This window comes from Carassius carassius, chromosome 17 (genome assembly GCF_963082965.1).
Source record: "Carassius carassius chromosome 17, fCarCar2.1, whole genome shotgun sequence".
In the NCBI taxonomy this organism is placed as follows: Eukaryota; Metazoa; Chordata; class Actinopteri; order Cypriniformes; family Cyprinidae; genus Carassius; species Carassius carassius.
In genome coordinates, this window is record NC_081771.1 from 16,839,271 (window position 1) to 16,864,981 (window position 25,711).

At 38.0% G+C, this 25,711-nt stretch overlaps 1 pseudogene; it reads right to left on the bottom strand.

The window, feature by feature from the left end:
• Positions 1 to 217: 217 nt before the first annotated feature.
• LOC132091046 (histone deacetylase complex subunit SAP130-like) lies at positions 218 to 21,486 on the bottom strand (annotated as a pseudogene).
• Between the last annotated feature and the right edge of the window lie 4,225 nt (positions 21,487 to 25,711).

The following is a 25,711-nucleotide window of genomic DNA, read 5'->3' on the forward strand; positions in this document are numbered from 1 at the left end:
AGTTTCATCCATGTTGTAAGGTACCAAAACATGGAAAGCTAGCACACTCCAGTGAGAATATGCGCAGTGTGTACTTGCTGTGATTCAAACTAAATACAAAAGTCACATTTAGCAAACATGAGCTTTCAAATCTTTAAAGTCCATTAAAGGAAAAACAGTCTCTACAACTAAAAGTTTTTTTAATGTTTCTTATAAAATGGAGTACTCAAAGGGGGGAACAAAAGGCATTTGTTAACCAGGTTGCCTCATACCCAATGGACAGTCTGACAGTCAACAGTAAGCAGCAGTTCCTGTAAAAACAGTTTGATGGTTTACGACCGTCTTTCTCTCTCTTTGAGACTGTAAAAGTAAGTAGATGATTGTGCACAGCAACCTGATAAACCATGATAGGTCCAGCTGTTGAATAGCATTCCTGTGTTCGACTATGCTGAAGGACAAAGATTAAAACCATGGAGTGGCATCTATGCCCGCTCCTTGCGCTTTAATTTGGAGCTCTTCTTCGGAGTTCCGTTCTTGTTGAGAGCTTCAGGACTCCTTATGGTCCAGTACTTTTATCATGGTGTCCCGAGCTTCAGAAACCTGATCCATCACAAGCTTGCAGCGCTGTGTGTTGCCCTGGACAGAGTCAGGTCAAAAGGTCAAAAATGCATTTACAGTAAAGTTGTTATGGGTTTTGGGGATGTTGTTAAATGTGTATGTCAAATTCTGCATGTTCCATGTTCCATGTGTTGCATGTGACAATTCTTAGGTACTTTTTGTCATTTTTAAAAAGGTTAATGTTGGTCACCAGTCTCATTAAATAAATGAGCTAAAGTATTACATTTTTCAAAGATTCTTCTTTTGCGGTCTGAAGGATGTAATAAGGTTGTGTAAAGTTAGAACTGGACTAGGGTGAGTAAATAATGACTTAAAGGGGTCATATGATGCAAATTCAATATTTTCTTTCTCCTTGGAGTGTTACAAGTTACTTGTTCATTAAAAAGACCTGTAAAGTTGCAAAGACTAAAGTCTCAAATCCAAAGAGATATTCTTTATAAAAGTTCAAACACGCTCATGGTCTTCACTGTCAAAAGTGACCGGACACCTGAAATGTTATGTGGATGAAGGTTGATGAACCCAAAAGCAGACAGAATGCTCTCACAAGATTTATTGAAGACAAACACAGAAAACAAAACCCACGGGGGGGCAAAACAAGACAAAAGCCTTGACTAAGACCTGACGATGACTAAACCGTTACTAACAACAAAACAATTTACATTATACGTTGAACAGAACTCCAGACAAAATACTCACAGCGAGATATCATTAAGATAGACAGTGACAAAGCTTGACAACATTTGACAATGAACCGACCCAGGACAGAGAAACACAAGGGGTTATAAAGGGAGGCTAATAATGAACACAACAGGTGAAACTGATACGCTAATAATTACAAAACGAGGATCACAAGGGGGCGGGGTTACATGACGAGACAACGCAAGCACATGGCCAAACAAATGGTCATGTCCTGCACATGAAAACATGGGCCTGTCATGATTTTGCCGCAAGACAAGAGAAAAATCAAGAACAAGATGGCAGAATCATGACATGAAATGTAACTTTTTTCTTCTTTTGAGATAATTTCATGGTACTAATTAATATTTATGCAATAATTATAATACATTTTTCCCATTGAAAATAGTACAACATTTTTTCCCTATTTTTTTTTATTATTTTTCAAGTAATGCAATATTTCAGATTAAAATAGAGACTATGCCTTTAAAATCCAATTTTTGAAGGCAGAATAGCACCTCCTGGTGAGAGCAAAAAAAAGAAAAACCTGTAATTTCATGGTGTAACCACTATATTCCTGTATAGAGGCTTGTGAATTCCCTAGTTGTTTTTATACTTTTTTTTTATAATTGTTTACTTTTATTAGGTTGTGGATTTAAATGTATATTAAGGCATTCTCTAAGACATTTACATTTACATTTCCGCACACGCTTGAGGCATTGAGCCAATCACAATGCACTGAATAGCTGGCCAAATTAGAGTAGACCTCGCTTTTCAGAACAATGAGCCTTGTAAAAATTGATGCATTTTAGAAACACGGGACAAAGAGAAACAATAATGTACAGTATGTGGAAAATAGTGGTTTTTTTCTTAAACCACATGAACACATTACATTCAACCAAATACAGAAATATATTTTTAGCAACGTCATTTGACCCCTTAAATTTTAAGTGTTTAAAATAAAAAAAGAAAAAAAAAATTATGTAATAATGTTACACATATTTTTATATTTTAAATTTAAGACCCTTATGTTAATGCTATATATATATATAACACAGTGAAACTCTGATTAAGCCACCATTTTGTTTTCAGGGATAAAAAAAAAGAATGAATGCATAAGAGGAAATGTACATTTTAGGTGATAAATCACGATTCCCTTTCAAGGTAGGTTGGTACAGTGGTCCAATAATGCACAACACAATGAAATTTCCACAAAACAATGAAATCGCCACAGCACAACGCATAGGACTTATTCATTGTGTTGTGCTAATTTCACTGTGTTGTGACTTGTTTCCATTGTGTTGTGCTAATTTTGTTGTGTTGTGGCTTGTTTCCGTTGTGTTGTGCTAATTTTGTTGTATTGTGGCTTGTTTCCGTTGTGTTGTGCTAATTTTGTTGTGTTGTGGCTTGTTTCCGTTGTGTTGTGCTAATTTTGTTGTGTTATGGCTTGTTTCTGTTGTGTTGTGCTAATTTTGTTGTGTTGTGGCTTGTTTCCGTTGTGTTGTGCTGATTTTGTTGTGTTGTGGCTTGTTTCCTTCGTGTTGTGCTAACTACATTTGGTTGAACCTTGTTTCCATTGTGTTCCAGCTTGTTTCTGTTGTGTTGTGGCTTGCTTCTGTTGTGTGCTGCGGCTTGTTTCTGTTGTTGTGGCTTGATTCCATTGTATTGTGCTAATTTCATTGCATTGTGGGTGGCTTGTTTCTGTTGTTTTGTGCCAATTTCACTTTGTTGTGGCTTGTATCCATTGTGTTGTGGAGATGTTGTTGTGTTGTGCACAACTAGGCCACCATAGGTAGGTAATGTTATGATTCTAACCTGTATGAACTCATTGATGCGGTGCAGGTCATCATCAGCTCCAGCTCTCTTCTTTGGGATGAGGCCTTCCTGCAGGGTGGTCAGCCGGCTGTACATGTCACGCTCCAAGTAAGTCTGTGATCAAACAAAAAATGAATTCATTAAAATGCTATCTATATGCAGCATTTACTGCATCAATAACAGACTGTTAGCATAATATATATATATATATATATATATATATATATATAAATAACACAGTGAAACTCTGATTAAGCCACTGTAGAGACTTCTGGTGGAAAGAACACTAAAATACAGCTGTTGTTTTATTGTTTTATTTTTCTCACCATATTTTTTTATTGTTACCAAATTCTGTTTTAGCATGTCTAATTATTTGAATGCATAAAACAAACCGCTCCAGCAATGGAAATGGAAAAAAAACTGAATAAAATTACATGCAATAAATAAAATAATATCTAGTGAAAGTAAAACTTTCGAAGGAAACAATGAGTCCTATTTATGATTTTTGACAATAGACAGTAAAATAGACAGTTTTGATATTCAATATGAAAATATATTTACACATTTTATTGCAAAATTCTTTAAATGTTAGGTGCAATTAATCATGAATACTTACAGTTGTGTGATTTATTTACTTTTAAATGATCAACAATTATTTCATTCATCAGAAAAAAATACCTGTTTAGTGCAATTTTACATAATCAGCTATTTTAATGTTTCTGACATTAATGACAATCAGTTTTGTGACTTTGTTGCATGGTGCAGACTGCATCTATCAAATATTTTTTTATGATTTCCAAAAGGTATACAATATATATCCATGGATAATCTCACCAACATTTTCCCTAGGTGGAGACTCATGTCTTGGAGCCCCTTGGAGCCCCAGCTACCAACTCTCTCTTCGTCTGTGCTGTTGGTCTCCACCATCTCAGCCTCCTCATTAGAGATCACATGCTACTGTTTGCGGGGTTTTTTTTCTTGGAGAGGCCCCGGGCAGGAGGTCTCCGTGTTGAGAAGATATAGCCAGGGTGGAGGCCTGGGAGGAGAGGGATGGACCTGTTGAAGAAGGAGCCATGGGCACTGCAAAAAAGAGAAATCATAAATATATTGTAATTTCATTATTTTCTCGTATTCCACCTTTGTATTTGGTATTTAAACATAACCGGATACCTTTTGCACAATAATAAACTGTGCAAAACTGCATTTGAAGTCATTTATTCCAAAATCATCAGGTATGTCATTTCGTTTGATGGACATACTGTAAATAGAATAGACACCCTTGAAAAGCAGCAGGAATGGTTAAATATATTATAAGGTCAATTGTTTATATCTATTATGACTGTATAAGAATATGTGGACTCCTGTTTTGACAAACACTCCTACCTGCTGGTGTAGTGTCCATTGGCTCAGTTTCCTGTTTCACTTTAAACTCTGGAAGGGTTGACCTCAGGTCAATCACACCCAATTTCTTGTCATTTCTTGTCAGGAAATAATGCAGAACTGAACTGGAAAGAAATTTCCATGGAATTTCCTATCCCTGCTTAAAAATCTCTTAGGTCATATCACATAAAAACTAGGGGTGTAACGATTCACTTAAATCATGATTCGATTAACGATTTTGATTTCACGATTCGGTTTTATAACAATTTGTTTTTTACAAAATGAGATTGAGACAATACACAGTAAATGCGAAGGTCCCCTTTTATTAGGCTATTGCTGCACGTTCATTGTGAAATTGAAATATAACAAAACCCCAAATCATATAAGCAAGTTACACAAAAGAAATCTCTTCATATAAACAAAATAAGGCTTTGTCTGTGCTCGTTTCATTTAAAATGAGAGGCAACCACTGCATTTTAATAATCATCCAAACAAAGATAAAAATGCAGCACAAGCATTTTTAATCCAAATAAGAATGTATCATTTCTAAATTTGAAGCAAAAACTGAATAGTCTTACTTTAGTTTTGTGAAACTATACTACATAAAACATATCTGAACAAAACAGCAGACAAGATTAATAAGATGCAAATTCACTCTCTGCCAGCAGGTGGTGCTTATGAACAGCAATGAAGTAGTGTTTTCTGGGTTACCGCTGTAAACAAAGCAGAGTTGCACTTATGAACACTAATGTGCATCGTTCAAAGGCAAGATGAAAAGAAAATACCTACAAAACCTTGTGTGTCAATTTTTCGAAATTGAGATTTATGCATCATCTGAAAATGGAATAAATAAGCTTTCCATTGATGTATGGTTTATTAGGATAGTACATTATTTGGCCGAGATACAACTATTTGAAAATCTAGAATCTGAATACTGAGAAAATCGCCTTTAGATTAGATTAGATTCATCTTTATTGTCATTATGCAGAGTACAAGTACAGAGCTAATGAAATGCAGTTAGCATCTAACCAGAAGTGCAAGAATATAGTGTTTTATATACATATAAGTGCAGAATAAGAGAAGCTATGATTTACAGAATGTACAGTGGAGTTGCTATATACAGTAGTAAGCAGAGTATGTACAGAAAATAAATAGGAATGCAATGTAGGGATTATATGTACATTATGAACAGCAGCAATGTAGGGTTATATTTACATTATGAACAAAGTAATGTAAGATTATATATACATTATGAACAGAAGCAACATAAGAACAGTGGTAATAAATACAGTTGGATGAACGTGCAATAGAATTGTTAATGTATTCTATGCAAAATAACAGTAGTGCAATTATATTTTTATAGAGATAGTTTACTGTGCTTTGTACAGTAACAACTTTAGACAGTTTACAATGCAATAGTTTGAACAATATGCAGTCTGTGCAAAATATGAGTAGTGCAATATATATATGTAAAGTACTGTGACCAGTGCAGTAAGAAAGCAGGTGCAGGTTGGATTGTTGGTGTGGAGTTCAGAAGTGTCACAGCCTCGGGGACGAAGCTTTTCCTGAGCATACTAGTGCAACAGCGTAGGCTCCTGTAATGCCTGCCGGATGGAAGGATGGTGAAAAGTCGATGCTTTGGGTGAGAGGCATCCTTGATGATGTTTCTTGCACTGCCCAGGCAGTGCTTGTGATAAATGTTCTCAGTGGAAGTTAACTGGGTGCCGGTGATCTGTTGAGCAGTTTTCACCACCCGCTGGAGTGCTTTGTGGTCAGATGCGGAGCAATTGCTGTACCATACTGAGATGCAGTTTGTGAGTATGCTCTCAATGGGTACAGCGGTAGAATTTCACAAGGATCATGGGACTCAGGTGAACTTTCTTAAGGCTCCGTAAGAAGTAAAGGCACTGCTGTGCCTTTTTAAACACGGTGTAGGTGTTTAGGGACTAGGTGAGGTCATCAGAGATGTGGATGCCAAAGAACTTGAAACTCAACACCCGCTCCACTACAGCTCTGTTGATGTAGATGGTGTGTGTGTGTGTGTGTGTGCACGATTCCTTGTCCGCCTGATCTCCTTAATTCTTCTGGGTGTTTAGTTCCAGATTGTTGGTGGCACACCACACAGCCAGGTGCTGCACCTAATCCCTGTAGACTGACTCATCGTCATCCTTGATCAGACCTACCACCCTGGTGTCATCTGCAAATTTGATTATGGTGTTGGAGCCAAAAACAGGAACGCAGTCATAGGTGAACAGGGAGTACAGGAGAGGGCTCAGTACGTAGCCCTGTGGCACGCCAGTGTTCAAGGTGATCAATGAAATCAATGAACAGCATTCTCACATGTTTGAAGTTGTCCAAATGAATTCTTAATAATGCATTTCTCTTATCAAAAATTAAGTTTTGATATATTTACGGTAGGAAATGTACCAAATATCTTCATGGAACATGGTCTTTACTTAATATCCTAAGGATTTTTGGCATAAAAGAAAAATCGATCATTTTGACCCATACAATGTTTTTTTGGCTATTGCTAAGAATATACCCCAGTGACCTAAGACTGGTTTTGTGGTCCAGGGTCACATATGGGAATCAATTTTCAACCTAATTATTACATCGCTAATAAAAACTGTACAAATTATTACTGTTATATACTGTTCTCAAACTGTTAATGTTATAAACATTTGCATTGCGTTACTATTATATATATATATTAGCGTTACATATAGATTTCAATTTTTGTACAATCTAAACTCATAACATTGTCATAACATTTGAACTTCATTAGAAATTCTTTTAACCCAAAAAGCTAATTATCCTTAGAATTGATTACCTTAAAATACAAAACTTGCAATCCCATGTAGACTATCTGAACATTTAAAACTGGAATATAATCTAATTTCAGTCACATGTGTTTCATAAACACATAATATATTCTGAATTACAATCCACCATCAAAATTATACATTATTGCAGCTGCTGTGAGAAAAGGCTATAAACGATCTGCCACCTACAGCATATCCTCACATGCGATATAGTGTACTAGCTGGATGACTTATTTGCGTTTACAGATGTGACATGATGATGTCGACATGCTCAGATTTCCCACAAATCTCACTTGGCTGCGCTGGGATCACACTTTTACACACTGCCATAGAAATACACCCCAAAAGCGCTACACTATTTTATCAACATCATCTCTGTTTTTAAAGATGCAAACACATGATACTGGGTTACTTCTCAGGACGCCTGTAAAGAGCGGGTGAAAAAAAAGTGATCAGACAAAAAGTCCCTCTTAGATAATCCATTTTGATATGACCAAAAATTTATTTAATTTAGATTTAAAAAAGAATAATTTTCCAATCAAAGTTTCTCAATATCTTTGAAAGGAATGTGGCTTCGCTAAACTTACCTGGTGGTTTTGCTTCTGACTGTGGCTGATGTGTGGCGACTGGAGCCTGCTGTATGCTCTGGGTGCTGAATGGTGCAGAGGCATGCAGCATCTGAACTCCTATTGGTGCAGGTTGCCCTGAGCATTCATAGAGGCTGGCTGTGTGTTCTGAGTACTGATCTCGGCAGATTGCAGACCGATGCGATCCACTGCCATCAGCTGCATGGGGTTCAAGTGCACAGTGGTGGCCACACCCACACCTGCCTGAGCAGGAAGAGCTGAGCTCTGAGCTGGAGCCGTAACTGAGGAATAAAGTGTATGTGCGCATGCCCCCCGTCGAGGAGACCGTTGCCGCGCACCTGTGCCCGTCTTCCTCAGAGTTGGGTTCGGACCGCAGCCTGCCCTCCAAGCTGTCAAAGCTCCCACCAGGCAGACAAATCCTATGCTGCTGCAGGGGAGGCAGCTTGTGCCCTTCACGCCATGGCTATACTCCAGGTGTTCCAGGCAAAGCTACTTCAATCCATCGATAGCGGTGCGGTTGATGCTGACGTCATCAGGGATCTGTGCGCGGCAACTGATCTCATGCTGATGGCTACCAAGCGCTCCGCTCAAGCCATTGGCCATTCCATGGGGTTCATGGTCATCCTTAACAGGCACCTATGGCTTACCCTAGCTGACCTGAAGGACGCGGACTGCAGGGCGCTTTTAAATGCTCCAGTCACTCCCTCCGGCCTCTTTGGTGACGCCATGGAGTCAGTCACGGAGCGTTTCTCCGAGACACAAAAGCGCGCCAAAGCAATGAGCCACGTGATGCCTCGTTGCTCACTCCAGTCTTCATCCGCGAGGTCCCCCTCTTCATCGGCACCTCGCCAGGCCCAAGGACCGGCTGGACAGCCCGCTGTGGTGCCCCGCCCCGAACCGAACGTCCGTTTCGGTCGGAACAAGCAGTGGTCAGGGCCTGGAAAGAGACATCAGAGTCGGAAGAGGAGCCCACACCGCGAGAGAGCCAGTGCGTCATCCTCGACTACCAAGCCGTCTTCCTGATGGGTCGCTGAGGAGGAAGAGAGCGCGCTGGATGCCCCGCCCCAAGTGCCATGTTCAAGAGCTTCATGTCCCCCATGTTCCTTTGGGCGACAATTGCAATGTGTGTTTAAATGCTGTTTGTGTGAATTTCACAATAAAAACATGTATCTTTTCACAAAAAGAACTTTCTCTTCCTCGTGCACCCAACACTGTGTCACTCGCCCTGTCTCAGAGCAGCGCAGAGCCACAACCCATGATTATAATGGCCTCTCGAGGGCGCGAGAGTGCACTCACCATACAATACCCGCCGCAGGCCGCCCTCCCGCCAGAGCTTCTAGCCTCGCGGGGGCGGGGCCCCGGTCAAAACAAGCCATCAGTGGCTACGGTGGCCGTACAGCTAACGCGTCCGCTGTGTCACTTCCTGGACGCGTGGAAGGCTATCCCAGGCGTTTCACCGTGGGTACTGGGAATTATTCAGCACGGATATTCTCTCCAGTTCAAACGCAGACCTCCCCGCTTCATTGGCGTGGTCCCGTCACTGACTTTGCCCCAAAACCTTTCAATTCTGAGACTTTTTTCAGTCTGCTCGAGAAAGGAGCTATAGAGCGTGTCCCTCCGAGCGAGCAGAAAAGCGATTTTTACAGCCACTACTTTTTGGTGCCAACGAAGAATGGAGGACTCCGTCCGATTCTGGACCTGAGACCCATCAACCGAGCACTTCACAAACGCGCATTCAGAATGACAACACTGAAATGCTGGGACTGCGTGTGAATATGCAGAAGAGCGTGTTTTTACCGAGTCGGACATAACATGTTTGGACTCGATGGCGATGCGAGCCCATCTTTCTCAGGAGCGCATGGAGTCAATCTCATCGGTCGGTTTCACTGAGGGAATTTCAGAGGCTTCTGGGTCTTATGGGGGTGGCTTCTTCAGTGTGCTATCTGGGTCTGCTGCATATTCGGCTGCTACAGTTTTGGCTAAAAGCTCGAGTTCTGCCGAGGGCGTGGTCGTCGGGCCACAAACGAATTACGGTGACTCACAGATGCGTTAGAACTCTGAGACCATGGAACAGCACGGATATGTTCAGCACAGGAGTTCCTTTGGGTTTAGTGATGCAGCGCACCGTGGTCTCGACGGACACGTCAACTTCAGGCTGGGGAGCAGTGTTCCTGGGCGTACCTGCCTCAGGCCTCTGGTCGGAGTCACAGAGAACATGGCACATAAACCGTTTGGAATTGGAAGCGGTTTCCTTAGAAATTGGAGCGGCAACATGTCTGTGGTCTCGTACATAAATCGCCAGGGCGGCGTGCGCTCCAGAGCTCTATTCAAACAGGCAGCGAGTCTCCTGTTGCGGGCGGACTGACACTTTCTCTCCATAAGAGCGGCGCACATTCCCGGTATCCTGAACCGCGGACATGCTTTCGAGGAACGGGATTCCTCAAGGAGAGTGGAGGCTTCACCCAGGATCAGTTCAAATGATTTGGGATCGATTCAGGAGGGCGGAAGTGGATTTGTTTGCCACAAGCGAGAACATGCACTGTCAGACGTTCTTCTTGCTATCTCACTCCCCGCTACCGGGAGATTCTCTGACATCGCTATCTCACTCCCGCTACCGGGAGATGCTCTGACATCGCTCTGGCCGGAAGCCAGGCGTTACACATTCCCTCCAGTGAAGATTCTGCCTATGGTGTTGTGCAAAATCAGGAAGGAGAGAGCGTCAGTTATACTCGTGGCCCCGAACTGGCAGAATCAGCCCTGGTTCGCGGACCTGAGAGAGTTAGTGATGGCTTCCCCATGGCAAATCAGCCTGACATTCAGCCATATCGCAATTCTGGTCTTTCCGTCCCCAAAGTTAAGACCTCTTGAAATAATTAAGACTTTCTAGTACAATTTAAGACATTTTAAGGCCTTAAATTTTATACAACTAAATTTAGGACTTTTTAAGCGCCCCTGGAAACCCTGATTTTATAAACAACACACCGTCTTAATAATATAATGCCTTTAAAACATCTGTACACAAAGCCCATTAAGTACCTGAGGATATTAATATTTGGAGGACTTAGCTTTAAAAAGTTTGAAAACCCTTTCTTTATATAAATAACTTTAGATCTATAGGCTCATAGTAGGACTGACCTGTGTGATGGTGTGAGGAGGCTGGGCCTTCTGGGCTCCAATAGCTGGGTGGGAGGGAAGGGTGATGCGTGTGGCAGCGTCCCGGGGAATGGGGGGATGCTGGATGTTGATGGTGGTTGGTGGAGGGTGAATGGTTACTGGTCGCCTAAAAATGCAAATTGGAAAAACACCAAACAATATTTTGACAATATAATGCTATTATCGGTTAGAAGAGCAAAGAGATACAATCATTTACCCATGGACCATCTCTGCAGCATGTGTGACAGGGGTGTTGATGACTGTGGACGGGGTTCTAGCAGCTGGGATGGGAGCCACCATCGTAGGCAGAACAGTAGTCGAGGTGGTTACTAAAGGTCGAGACTGTGAATATAGACACTGTGGGTAAATATAAAGAACTTTCAAGAACTAAAGAAAAATGTTGCAGATCTAAGAACAAGAGTTTTTGAATATCCCTTTCACAACTGTGCAAACAGACAGCAACAGCTAATCTATTAAACAACAGGGCCTGCTTATGCATGTGTTTTTATGGCTTGCAAATATATACATACGGTTTGCTCTGTTGTACTGAACACTGTTGTTTGGAAATTTCGTATGATTAAAGGGGTCACATGACGATGCTAAAAAATAACATTATTTGGTGTAATGCAATGTGTTTACGTGGTTTAAGGTTCAAAAAAACACATTATTTTCCACATACCATACATTATTGCTGCTCATTTCTGCCCTGCCTTTCTGAAACACGGCGATTTTTACAAAGCTCTTCATTCTGAAAAGCGAGGTGTGCTCTGATTGGCCAGCTATCCAGCGCATTGTGATTGGCCAAATAACCTCAAGCGTGTGACCGAAATGTTACACCCCTTAACATATTTGGAAACACACTGCATCTCCACGACATGACAGCAGCAATAATACTATAGCGAGACTAAAAGGCTTTTTTTCTTTACGTAAACATTACACAAAAAAATTAATAAATCATGAATAACTGGAAATGTCATAGTGGTCTATGAATATCGTGGACATTGCCACAAAAAGGTCAAGGGTCTAAACATGACAATTACTTTAAGTTCTGTTTAGATCCGAGCAGACTGCTGTGTCTAGTTGTATGTGATCAGCAAGTTGCGAAGCCTCTGCACCGGAATAGGCTGATGTATAATGTGCTGCACAGCTGCAGGTTGGCTAGGCCCTGTGTTTCCTCCTCCGGCTGGTCTGAGAACAGTAGAGCCTTTAGTGCTAGACATAACAGCTGCAGCAGTTGCACCTGAAACACCAAACACAAGCACAAATATTACACTATTACAGTAGGTTACAGTTCATGTCAAACAAACAAACCCTCTTAACAATAAACAGTCTATTTTAGCATGAAGCTACTTGTGACATTATTATACAATTCAGCACAAGGATGTATATTAACACCTAATTTCATTGATGTTTTAAAATTAATTTTGTGATAGACTAGCTAACTACTGTAAAAGTAACAAATCCGGTGTGTAAATAAACAATGTTATTCCAAAAACCAATTTCAGTGCTAAATACAGTTGAAAAACAGGTCATGTACTTGTTTGCCATGCATTTTGATCATTTTACAATTATGATCTTTACATTGTAATATGTTCCATGTATCTTCACTCTCTCATTCTCTCTTGGTGAGTGAATTGAATGTTTTATATTTAGTAACTGTATTGCTTAAAATAACAATACATTTTATTTTATGATTTGAGCATAAAAATATTAATAATGTGTAAGTAAAATGTAAACAAAAAAATAAAACATTTTGTTGATCCTGGGTCAACAGTATTGTCCAAAAACATAGAACTAACCCAATCCCTACCCCTAAACCTAACCCTACCCATAATTCTTCCATAAATGAGAGGGAAATGATACAACATAACAAAGGTGCAGAAGCACCTAACTCTGGATGTAAGACTAAAATTGACATTTCCTGTTAACTTCTCCCTCAGTTCTCATTGGCAGATTGAAATGTTGTTCCAGGATTAACAAGGATGAAATCATATTCACCCTGCTGGATTCTGGATGAGCAATAAATAACAAAAAAACAAGAGACATTCTTTCAATTACTCACCTTTGTGTATGGCTTACTTTCTCCTCCAGAATACAAAATATATTTTGACAACTAGTAAGTAGTAGACTTTCATTTTATATAAAAAATAAATAAACACCGAGACATTTCTTAAAATATCTACAAAAATGTTTCTACAAAAAAAATTAAGTAAATACACGTTTGGAACGACAAAAGTGGGAGTAAATAATGAACCGAGTTTCATTTTGGGTGAACTATCCCTTTATGCAATCATGTCAGTTTTGTATGAATGAAATTGCTGACCTCTGGGCAGATGGGAGGTGAAAGTGTGGGAAGGAGCAGGCAAAGCAATCTGTAGCGCAGGAGCACTGCCCCTGAAGATCTGCATGTTAGTGGCCATTAGTTGATGCAGGTTACTCTGTCCCTGGAGAAACATTATTTAATCGCAAAATGTTTGTTGCAATAAGCACACTGTGTGTAATCTAAAGAAACCTGTCCAGAAGTAGTTAATCATTGTGATAGTGCCAATACCACTGGTATAGATGCTGGAGCAATGCTGCTCTCAAGGGGAACTGTGATATGTCCAGACACTGGAACAGGTATATGACCTTGGCTAACGGCCGGAGCAGGTGCTATAAGACGACTGGGCATAGGTGACTTCAGGGCAGCCTGCAGAATATTAAAAAAAAAAATTTTTTTAAGAGTGATCCACTTCACGGCTGCTGTCTTCACTGCCTACTGCAACACATTATTTATAAGTAATGGTAAATATTATTCTTGCAATTTTTATATTGTAATGTAAAATACAATTATTATTTTTCTTAAATCATTAAAAAAATTATATATATATAGGCTCAAAATTCCAAACCGTCTAGCCCTACAAACAAGCACAGCTGGATTTATTTATTTTGCTTATTTATTAATCGCAACTGCAATTTTGTTCAGAAAATTTTATATATATATTATTTATTTATTAAATTTGTTAGTACGTTTGTGCAAAATAATATAAAATATTTCAGCATTACATTAAGTAAATGTGTTGCCTATGTGTGAGTGTCTAACCATTTACTTACAAGTTAAATGAAGGGCTTTTAATAACACAGGAAAGAGAATAAAGTTGTTTGGTACAAATAAAATCTGGAGGTCTCAGCGTTTTGATTGAGTATCCTTTTATTTCCATGGTCGACTCACATTATTACAGAAGTGCTAAAAAAAAATTTACAATCAAATATAACCCCCATACATATTATAAAACAAATTGCATCACGAAATATGATAAATCAAATGCACGTGGCACATGTAACTTTTATAGCAGAAATACAGATTATGCCTATCTAGATTTAGGCTCCATTAAAGGTCCATATTTTTACTCTATTTGTGGAAAGGCATTTTCTGTCCACCAGATGGCACAACTAAACTGAATTAAACATTAGTCAGCGCTACATTTCAACACCTACAATATGAAGGTATATATATATATATATATATATATATATATATATATATATATATATATATATATATATATATATATATATATATTTACATCTGCAGGACTTGACCTGCTGATTTATTTATTTATTTATTTATTTAATATAATTGTGGATATATACATATATATATATATATATCCATAACTCTATTAAATAAATAAATAAATCAGCAGGTCAAGTCCTGCAGATGTAAATAGTGATAGCAATTTGTACAGTCATTAAAATGTAATAGTAAATGACCCTCTGAAATTTCACTATTTAGTTACCATAAAAATGTCAAAACAAGGAAAAAGAATTGCTTACTACTTTACAGGTTACAAAATAATAATAATAATAATAATAATAATAATAATAATAACAATATGTTTAATTTATATAGCGCCTTTCCTGAGCTCAAGGATGCTGAACATTGTACACCAAAGCAACAAAAATGTATAACAATGAACAAGTTCATTGGACATTTGCCCAATGCAAATATTGCAAATAATGCATTTGCATATAACACAGATTATGTAGTGAAGACATTAAAATGGAAACAAAACGGACAAATACACATGTAAATTAGTGATAGTGTTGATTAAACAAATAAGTTTTAAGTTTTGACTTGAATTCACTACAAGAGGTGACTGTTCTGAGTGCCAGGGGAAGTAAATTCCAAAGTTTGGGTGCAATAACGGAAAAGGACCTGCCGCCCATTGAAGATAGGCTTAACCTAGGTACAGAAAGAAGTTCAGAATTAGAAGACCGGAGTGTGTGAGAAGGTATATAAGAAGATAGTAAGTCGGAAGATAGAGCATTACATATTTTGCAAGTGCTAAACAAACTCACTGAAAGACATTTCCATAAAATTAACTTCCGTTTTGATTTGGAGTTTTTTCCCCTGACCTTGGCATGTCACTACAGTAGCAATGTTCCAAAAATATCTCAAGTTGATTGTTAATAGAAATTTGGAGCAGACAAACAAGTGCTTTAGGTTTCCTGTCTGGCCCATGATTTTCAGAATAAAGCCATGCTAGTCATTCTCAATTCATTTCATTCCTGAAAAGACTGGTGCTACAAAGCAAACAGCATCACACACTCATTGTTTGATTTACTTTAAAGTATTCACTGTTATTTAGATACTGTTTTCTAAATGGCTTATGTAATTGCTTAATATGATTATCCCTCATTCAATAGACCTCAGGATACAGTATTCAAAACTTCAACAGAGCAGATATTTTGCAATTAAATGTTCTTGCTCTTTGCATATATGACATGCCAAAGAAAAATGAAAAAGGTGTCGGTAATTGTCTGCCAGAATATTATATGTTAAGTTTATGCACTTATAGAACCCAACAATTTTTCATATTTTTGTGAAACTTACTACACACAGTTTAACAGTTACTATTTGTTCTGCTGTTAAAGCTGTTTGCTCCCTTTGGAATGTTCATGCTATAATATCTTATATTTGTCTGGGACTGAAGCAATATCTCATGTTCTTTGTCATGTTATTTTATCCTCCTTACAAAGGAGGCAATACAGTCTGCATAAGCCTGCATTACAGACTGACTGTTTTAGACCTGAAAAGTCCTAGTGCATGGATAACAATCCCATGGCTTTAGCTTCATGTTACTAGCACACATACAGGGAATTACATCACAGGATACCCAGGATGTTTGGCAACACTGCTGTGCTCTCATGAGTCAAAACTGCTTTCCTGGATGAGAGACAGGCTATTTCTGTCAGTCAAGTAAGGTGTCTCTTGCAAAAGCTCAGGCATGTGATACTATTGGGATAAATGGAATCTCATTCTCTTAATCTAAAAAAAAAGAAAAAGTGTCTTTAGTTTTTAATCATACAGATTACTGTATTGCAGGTACAGTTAAAGTCAAGGACACAATAATGATGTGATTTGACTAAACAACCTGCTTCACATTCAGATTGGAGCATTGACTTGGTCACTGTACTGTTGCCCACCAGTGTGAAATCTCTGGATTTTTCCATGAATGGCTTCACTTTTACATTAAAGCTGCAAAGGGAGGGGATTGATGCCAGGAGTGTTCTTTTGCCCTTCTTTTGATAGCTGTATTTAAGCAACGATGAATTAATTATTATCTAAACTCCTGCTGGTAGTGTTGCTTAATGTCTTTATTTTGTGCAATGCATGATTGCATATTAAAGATCCACTAACATCCTGCACAATAAACAGTTAAATTCATGACTTCATTTGCCCTGTTGGTATCAAAGGTGAAATTATTGGATTAATGAATTCAATAAAATTTTCTAAACTGTGGTAAAGGCCTGGAGAGGGCTGAAATCACAACCTAAAATGTGCAAGCATGGGGTGAAGACTCGGGGTTAGGTTATGCATTACACATGCTAGAGTGCAAAATCTCCAGAGGTTATGCAAGAGTAAAATCATTTATTTTGTGACAGGTTTAAAATATACATAACCCTGGGACGAAAACGTATGTCTGATCTTAGAAAGCAAATGTTGTAGGGAACCATAAATGCACTGTCAAGAGAAATTATAATTAAGCTCAGCGTTTCTTATCTTTTTATACTGGACAAGCATTCAAAATCAGTGTAAGAAAAGAGTTGATATCACTCTCAATCTTTGTTTCGGTGTTTGTTCTTTAGTTCAGAGATGTAGATAATTCTGGCAGCTGCAGAAAACAAGACAAGCATGCGTGACCAAATGTTCATCTTTCATGTTCATCTTATCAAAATATAATCTTTTATCTTCAACAAAATAACATAACTCATACATGTTTGGAATGACATGAGGGTGAGTAAATGACAGAATTTTCATTTTTGGGTGAACTATCCCTTTAAGTTTTAAGCCACTTAGGGTATGTTTACACAACAAAGTACACTTAAAAATGGAAAAGATTTTCTTTTGCGTTTTTGCAAACGTAGTTTTCCATACAGACAATAATGCGTATCTCTTGTTGAATCCATGAAAATTACTAAAATTGCTGTATTATGCATGCCTGGCCAGTAGTTGGCGATGTCTGGGCCTTTGTAAAGAAAAATTACATACATGCATGAAAATGTAATACACTTGCACCTGACATGCACATGACTGTTTTCATAATAGTTTGTGTTCTTATGAGGTGTTTTTACTTGCACTTTGAAATCCGTTTTCAGAAGTTTGCATTTTCAGCCCCCCTAAATTATTGTCATGTAAATTAATAGCCAAAACTCATTAAAATATTGTATAAATGTGTCAAAAAATTACTGCTATAAAGGAATTGAAACTGCAGAGCATTTCTTACAGACCTTGCCTAAATAGTTTGTTGTGTATAGTAATTGGCATTTGAAGGGCCTGGAAAACCTTTTCTTTTTTTTTTCCTTGCCAGCAGAGCATTCTAGATTCTTCTGCAGCAAATTGGCAACAAGGCATACATATCCATCCAACTCCTGCCATCATGTGCATTTGGCCTCTATTGTGCACTGTACCAAAGGTTAAGCTGAGAGGGCAGTTAAAAACAGCCATTTCTCCACACTTTCTCTCCATGCCATGTGCAAACATGAGGCAAGAGCATGTGTGCTACTAGATAAGTGACACTGTCCATCCTCACCTGTCAGTGTGTGACTGGGATTGAGCTCTTGTGAAACAACATTGTGGACATTCCTGTCTACAGCGTGCATTACATAGCAGTGCAAGGACCTTATCTGGGTTAACATGGTATGCCGTTACTGGGAAAAATCATCACATGGGGAAATCAAACCGTATCTGTGAATAAACAGGTTTCATGAAAACATGAAAACATTTGAAAACCAATTGCTATTTCACAAGCCACTTCATAACATACAGACATGGACATAAATACAGGAGGCATGCTTCGCGATGACCAGTTCATATTTGCAATGCTGCAACATATACGCTTTGAGTCTTTTGCCGGGTAATTTGAACACTTCTTCAGGCATGTCTGACCTTCCTGTGGAGCTCTTGATGCAAGTCACTGGATGTTCTCTAGACACAATAACTGATCATAATTAGGCTATCTTTAGAATAGAGTCACAGTGGCAGAGATTAGAATTTGCCTCATCTAGTCTTCATTCCAGTTTACATAATGACTCGTCTTTGTCAATCTGTCATTAAAGAACGTGCTGGAGAGAAGAGCTGATTCTGCAAAATGTGATGTTTGAAAAAGACCAAATCTGGGTAAACATCACTTGAGTAATGAGAAAATCTGGTGCACCATTTCCAATAAAGCTGTGCAATATGAACATTTTTAAATGTTTATGATATTTACAATACATTATTCATAGGAGTCTGCAATTTTATTCCATATATGTCTCTATCAACGTCCTTTTAAACAAATTACTTTTAAAAACCAATACAAAATGGCCGGAGTTTGCATTATAAATTAAACCAAAATTATTTATTATTTATTTAACCAAGTAATTTCCCTTACACACTGCATGTTAAAACTAATATATAAAGATTTTCAATCACAGCTGACTGCACAGAAACTTATACCTCACCCTAACACTGACTAATAAGATGAGTGTCAGATTCAGATCCCTGTGACAGGAAGATGATATTTTTGCACTTCCTTTTGCTCCACCTTCAACACTCACTTTTCAAATAGCAGATTGGAGAGATGCATCAGTCTGTAAAGACTATCCTGACACCCTCATTTGTGGAGTCCTTTTGTGCTGTTGGTTTAGTCAAAAGTGGCTAATTGTTTTCAAGGAGGATAAAACAGTGTTATTGTTACAGATTGTGCATGAAAAAATTGTGCAAAATTACAAAAGCACAAATTCAACTCCAAAGGGAGTTTTTCTGTATATCAGTAAACACTGTTTTTGAACTCCCTCAAATATAGTCCTGAGTTTTCTTTCAGGAACAAACATGCCACAATATACTGAATTTAAATAATTCCTGCCCGAAGTATTCTTATAAACATAAGGCCTGTGCAGGCTTGGTTGAATTGCATTAGTAGTGTGTTGCTGCCACCGTTTTGCAGAACATTGCTGTTTATAACATTTAAATAACATTTACAACACGGTTCCATAACAGTTCAAACCAAATATTAGTTTGTGTGCGTGCAACAGATTTAACAGAGGACTGTTTCCTGAACCTACAATGCAGGCTTTTCTGACTCACAACCTGTAAGTATGCTTTCATATTTAAAGAATTTGCCACTGAGGATTCAAATGTGAGTTTTGATCAATGTGTAGTGCTTCTTTTTTGTCATTTCTCAGATCACAAATGGTTTTGTGTTTACGTGGCGTGCCACACTACGCAACAACGCGTAAAAACACAAGCAATAATAATCCGTTATTCTCCAATGAATGCAAGAATTGCCTCATTTGTAATGGCAGTTTTTGGGGACAGTGGATTTAGTTTTTGTTGCCGGGACACTGCATCACAGTATGGAAAGGGGCGTAACATTTCCGTCACACACTTGAGAGATTCAGCAAATCCCAGGGCACTGGATAGCTGGCCAATCAGAGCACACCTCACTTTCCAGACCGATGAGCTTTGTAAAAATCTTTGTGTTTCAGAAAGAAAGGGCAAAGAGGAGCAACAATAATGTACAATATGTGGAAAATATTATTTATTAATATTAAAAAATATTATAGTATTTTTTTTTATAAACAAACCACAAACACATAGCATTACACCAAATACACAAAGAAATGTTATTTTTAGCAACGTCATATTATCCCTTTAACTCATTTTTTTAATAATTGCACTTAGTAGCAGAATACACGGTGAAGAACTATATGATGCTGTATAGAAATTCTGCCAGTAAGAGTCGCAGCAAACAAAGCACACCAAAAAAGACCCTTTGCTCTGTTCCAGATTGGTAGGCTATAATAAATGATCTGTGGGGTATTATGAGCTGAAACGCCACAGACATTTTCTGGGCTCACCTGAGACTTGCATTACATCTTGTAAAAGAGGCATTATTTGATGTCTTTAAAATTAGACGGCCGTGACTGTCTTTGGAAAGGAAAGGGGAAAGAGTTGGTGAGGGAAATTTATTCCATCTACACTCCAGGAGGTTTTGGAATCTCAGCGAGTCTCCTTGGGAACTGATGGAAAACACAACATTTGACTTATTGTATTGTTTTTCTAGGTATGTGTTACTAAGGTCCTTGACCAAGAACATGTTACTAAGGCCAGTTTTAACAATGTGCTTTTCATTTGCTGAGTCAGAGAGGACATCATTGGGAAATACTATTCTGAACACTGATGGGAACATGATGGTTATCATACTTAATCATGTAAAGATAAAGCATGAATGCATTTTGTTCTTCTGCGGGAGACAAAAGATGATATTTTGAACAATGTTTGGAACTAAACATCGTTGGAGCGTACTGACTCCATCTATAGAAAAACAAGACATTTCTTAGAATATGTTCCACAGAAGTCATAAGTGAACAACAGAATTACATTTTTTTGGGGTGAACTGTCACTTATCTGCTAACAAATCACTATGACAAACCCTGAACATCACCTATATAGCAATAGGATTGCACCACACGTTCATCTGAAGAAACTGCAGATGTCTTTAAGTCTTTTACATTTTTAAATTGCAGATGTTTCTGGATGGACCAAGTCCCTGATGGTTCCACTGAAATTTGGGGAGCCTGGGAAGCCTGCTAAAACAAGCAGAGTGCCAAGAATGACATTCCCCATGGAACAGCGTGAGATCTTTGTATACACACTAACAGATGTTGAAGCTCTTAGTCCAACAATCTGACCCCTCACCTAGACAGAACACCAGAAATGAACAAGATCATTCAAGTAAGACAAGAAAAGTGTTCAGTTACATGAAGACACAGTGGTATACAAATAATTTATAAGCCCAGCAACCTGCTATTGCACAAGGACAGTGATGATTCTGGTAGTGGAAGGAGGTGGCTGCTAGCACACCAAGCCATTGGTTGACCTTGAAGTGTACTGGAGCCCCCTGAGGAGTGAGACATTCCAGCAGGAGCATTCCTTACATCTTTACTCCTTCAGCTTAGAAAACTCACACTGATCTGTCACAAGTAAACCCATTGGCCAGGTATCTCGCAAAGCATTTGTGGAATGCCAGCTCACACCTACCGAAGGAGGCATATGAGGAAAAATATTTATTCTGAAAACAGAACCTGACTGAAGAACACACACACAGTCCTCTTCTCAATGAAGATTACTTATTTAACATTGTTAGGTAGCTTTGTGTTGCTCAGGGTGTGTGAGGATCATCGTATTAATGGCTACTACAAAGTAGTTTATACTGAAAGATGATTGCATAGAGTTGGCAGACTGGAACAAGCAGCAAAAAGGCTGCTCTTATAGTGATTCATGTGTCTGCGTTCTTTAGAAAACCATCTGAAAAATGCAGCTGATGAACAGAACTTGGGAGTCAAAGTTCTTAAGAGATTAATGCTGCTGACAGAGCAGGGAGGAAAGGTGAAACTCTACCAGGCACATTTTTCATATAGGTTTGTGCCTTATAAACACTCACTTGCAATGAGAACAAATATGAAAAAAGTGTGACTGCATGAGGCTCCTGCAGATGTTTGACACTAAGGCGCCGAAGCCTGTTGTTTTCATCTATCGAAGCAGACTGGTTCAAAAGACTGTGTCGAGGCTTGTATCAAATCTTAGTGATCGATGGCATCTGAGCCTTCATATGTCACAACAGGGACGTGCACAGACATTTTGAGGGGCAGGGGCTCAAGTGAAATAAAGGGCACTTCTCATAATTAGGTTTTTTTTTTTTTTTTTTTAAACAAAAAAGTATATATATATATATATATATATATATATATATATATATATATATATATATATATTAAAGCAACTCTGACTTCCTTTTAAAAAAAAATAATTTAAAAAGTTAATTAATTTTATCTTCCTCAAACTCACGCAATTGTTTCATTTTCAAAAGATGTCTACAAAATAATCAGTTCACAGAAACCATGGTCTCCTCAGCAAAGGAAACCATTCCACAATGTGCATGTTTTGAAAACATTTTCTATGCTACTAGTTTCAAGTATATATGAAGAGTTCAGATGCAAAAGCCTCTAAGTGCCATCTGAAATTGTCATATGAGCTTTTTTTTTCAAGCTCGTATTTAAGTTCAGTAATTTAACTTAAATGACAATTAATAGGTAATTTTCATTGCCAGTAATGTGAAATAAGTGAACATAAACATACAAGCTTGATAAAAATGATCATTATTGAAGGAAATTTCAGATGGCACTTAGAGGATTTTTCATCTGAACTCTTCATTTTTAGAATAACCTAAATAACTGCATCAAACAGAGGGGCGTGTTTTACTAATAATTTGTTTATTTTTGCACAAAGCACTACATCGTTTTAATTATTTTGGTGTTATCAGAATACATAACACTTTAAAATTAAACTTACCAAAACAATTGAGTAAAAATTCAATAAAATTCAATGTATTTGTGGTGGTATGGAATACTATTTTATAAAGGTTTCGAGGAAATAAAAAAAGTTTAATTACTTAAATAGTTAATTTATAAATATTGTTATTTTTAAAGTTTAATGTTAACTTATTTCTACTCAGTTTTATTTATTAATGTACCAGATGCAGTTACTCAGATTTACTACATTTTTTAGAGTGTATCCTCCATCTGTTTGCATCTGTAGATTTCTTCTAAATTCACCAATTTAGATTTCTAAATTTCAGGGGGAAAGACTCTTGATGTAAGTCAATAACTGGGGACGTTCTGTATGCAAATAAGGCGTCAACTAGTTAAAATGCGCACATTTGCATCTAATTGACAGGGAAATGCAGGTAAATAGTATAAACAAAATAACTAAAGCATATCACCTGGTGGTGATATATGCTTATTTTATTAACTTATTTTATTACATGGCTTGGTTGAATTCCAATGTAGAATGCGGTCTGTTATAACCAACAGACCGCTGTGTGGAGTATAACAGACCGTTGCCATGAAAAACAGAGCGTTGCTATGGACTCACAGGATTCTAACCGTAGAGACGGAGTGGACTATTTTCTTTAGCGGAAGCAATACAATCGGGTTTAACAATCGGGGGAGAGGGAGAGGTATTTAGATACTATATTTCAATAAATATATTTGTTTGACAGGGAAGCTGTGTGCAAACAGAAATATATATTATTTTTCAAAAATAAAAAAAAGCATCCCAGAAAAAAGGGCACTTTCTCTCCAGGAATAAAAAGGGCAGGTGCTCAAGCCCCCTTTCATGTCTATGAGTGCACACCTGTGTCACAATGAAACACCTGAAGCGAGGTGACCAATTCAAATATTTGGTGCGGCTTCATGCATTATAAGGAGGCACGAAATTCTTGGTGTTCCCTCCCTGCTTCATAGTAACACTTTCATGTGTCGACAATTATTCTCGGAATGAAGACACAGTGGCTATTGTGTAGTATTGCTTTTGTGTTGAAACTAGAATTAACAAAATGTGGGAATTATTTGAAAGTGGTTGCTATAATCGCCGTTGACCACTAGATGTCACTGGTATGGCCTGCCTTTAAATTGAGGCTTTAAATCCGTTTTTTTTTTTTTTTGTACGATCAGGAAAATACCTTAAAAGTTTCACAAGGCTTCATCTGCCCATCTCTGACTTTTTAAAATTCTCTGAAGTCCTAAAATTCAAAACCTGATCAAAATCACCTAACTGTACTTTTCAAGTAAATCTGAAGACACTGATTAGCTTGCTCTGGTGTCTTTAATTAGAGTTGGGGCAAAACTTTGCAGAGCAGGGCCAGATTTGAGAAACCTTGCTTTTGAGGTTTTAAATAAGATCTCAAATGATGCATGGTTTCTCATCTCTGGCTCTGAAGATCCTGGGCCCGTATTCATAAAGATTCTAAGAATCCTCTCAGAAAACTCTTAATTTAGCTTAAAAACTTTTACGTAGGAGTCTTAGCTTAAGAGCGATTCGGGACCGATCTGAGAGCAACTCTGAGTAAAGAAAAGACAAAAACTTTCATCTTAGTGAGAAGGCGGGGGTTGACCCCGTTGCTATGTATGACACAATCTTTTGAAGACTGTGATTGGTTGGTTGTCCAAGAAGGAAAAAAAGAGTGTTTTTAAATATAGGGTCTATTCTAATTCTCACTTTGAATATAGGGTCTATTCTAATTCTCACTTTGAATTTACATGCGTAATTTTCCTATTTGACCGTTCTCTCTCTCTCTCTCTCTCTCTCTCTCTCTCTCTCTCTCACACACACACACATTATATGTGTGTATCTAAATCCTTTTTTTTATTTGTCATGCTTTTAATTTCCTATAAGGTATTTGATTGGCTTAGAATGATACAAATTGTTGTAACCACTCTTTCCAATTACAGTGATTGCGGTCCTATTTAAGTGGCAGTTTGAATGTTGGTTTTAATGTATAAAACATGGAATCACAACCAAGAAGGGCGAAAAAGCCAAACTGGACAGAGGAACAGTGTTTACTGTTAGCCCAGTTCGTGGATGAACACAAGGCCATTCTTAAAGGAAAATTCGGGCCGGGTGTCAGAGCAAGGGACAAGAAGCAGGGGAGCATATAGCACAAACTATTAACGGTTCATTCCCCCTGCTTGTACGCACCTATAAGCCTGCTATATTCATGAATGCAGTTTTTTGAGCCTGCAAGGTGGGAATGTCCAGTGGAAACGAAATGAACTGCGACACAATAAGATGTTCTGAAAGTGCTGTAATTGTTTGTGTGATCACTCTGCTTAAAGAAGGTTGTGACAGACCCAAATCATCACTATTGCATTGTTGCATTTTCCCAGTTGCCAAATATCGTAATGTAGTGATTACTTTAATTTCTGGCGCTATGGCATTTCTGCGCTGTTTCAGAGATGTTAGCACGTCTCTAATAAGATCAGTCACAAAAATGATCCCTGCACGATCTAATCTATAGTGTCTTATTAACTCACTGTCATCCATTGTCTGCAACACATTTCTTCTGCCTCTTCGTCTTTCTGCCATTTTCTCCTCTGCTAAAGAAACTCTTAAGCCTCTTAAAAGTCCTCGTCTGTGCTCCTAACAAGTTTGACCTTAAGATCTCTTTTAAGGGTTAAGATGCTTTCTGAATTACTTTTTTCTTTACTAGGATTTTTTCTTAAATTTTAAGAGTAAACGCCCACATTTCTAAGAATTTTCTTAGAATTTTGTCACTATGAGCTACTTTTTGCATTAAGATTCTTTATGAATACGGG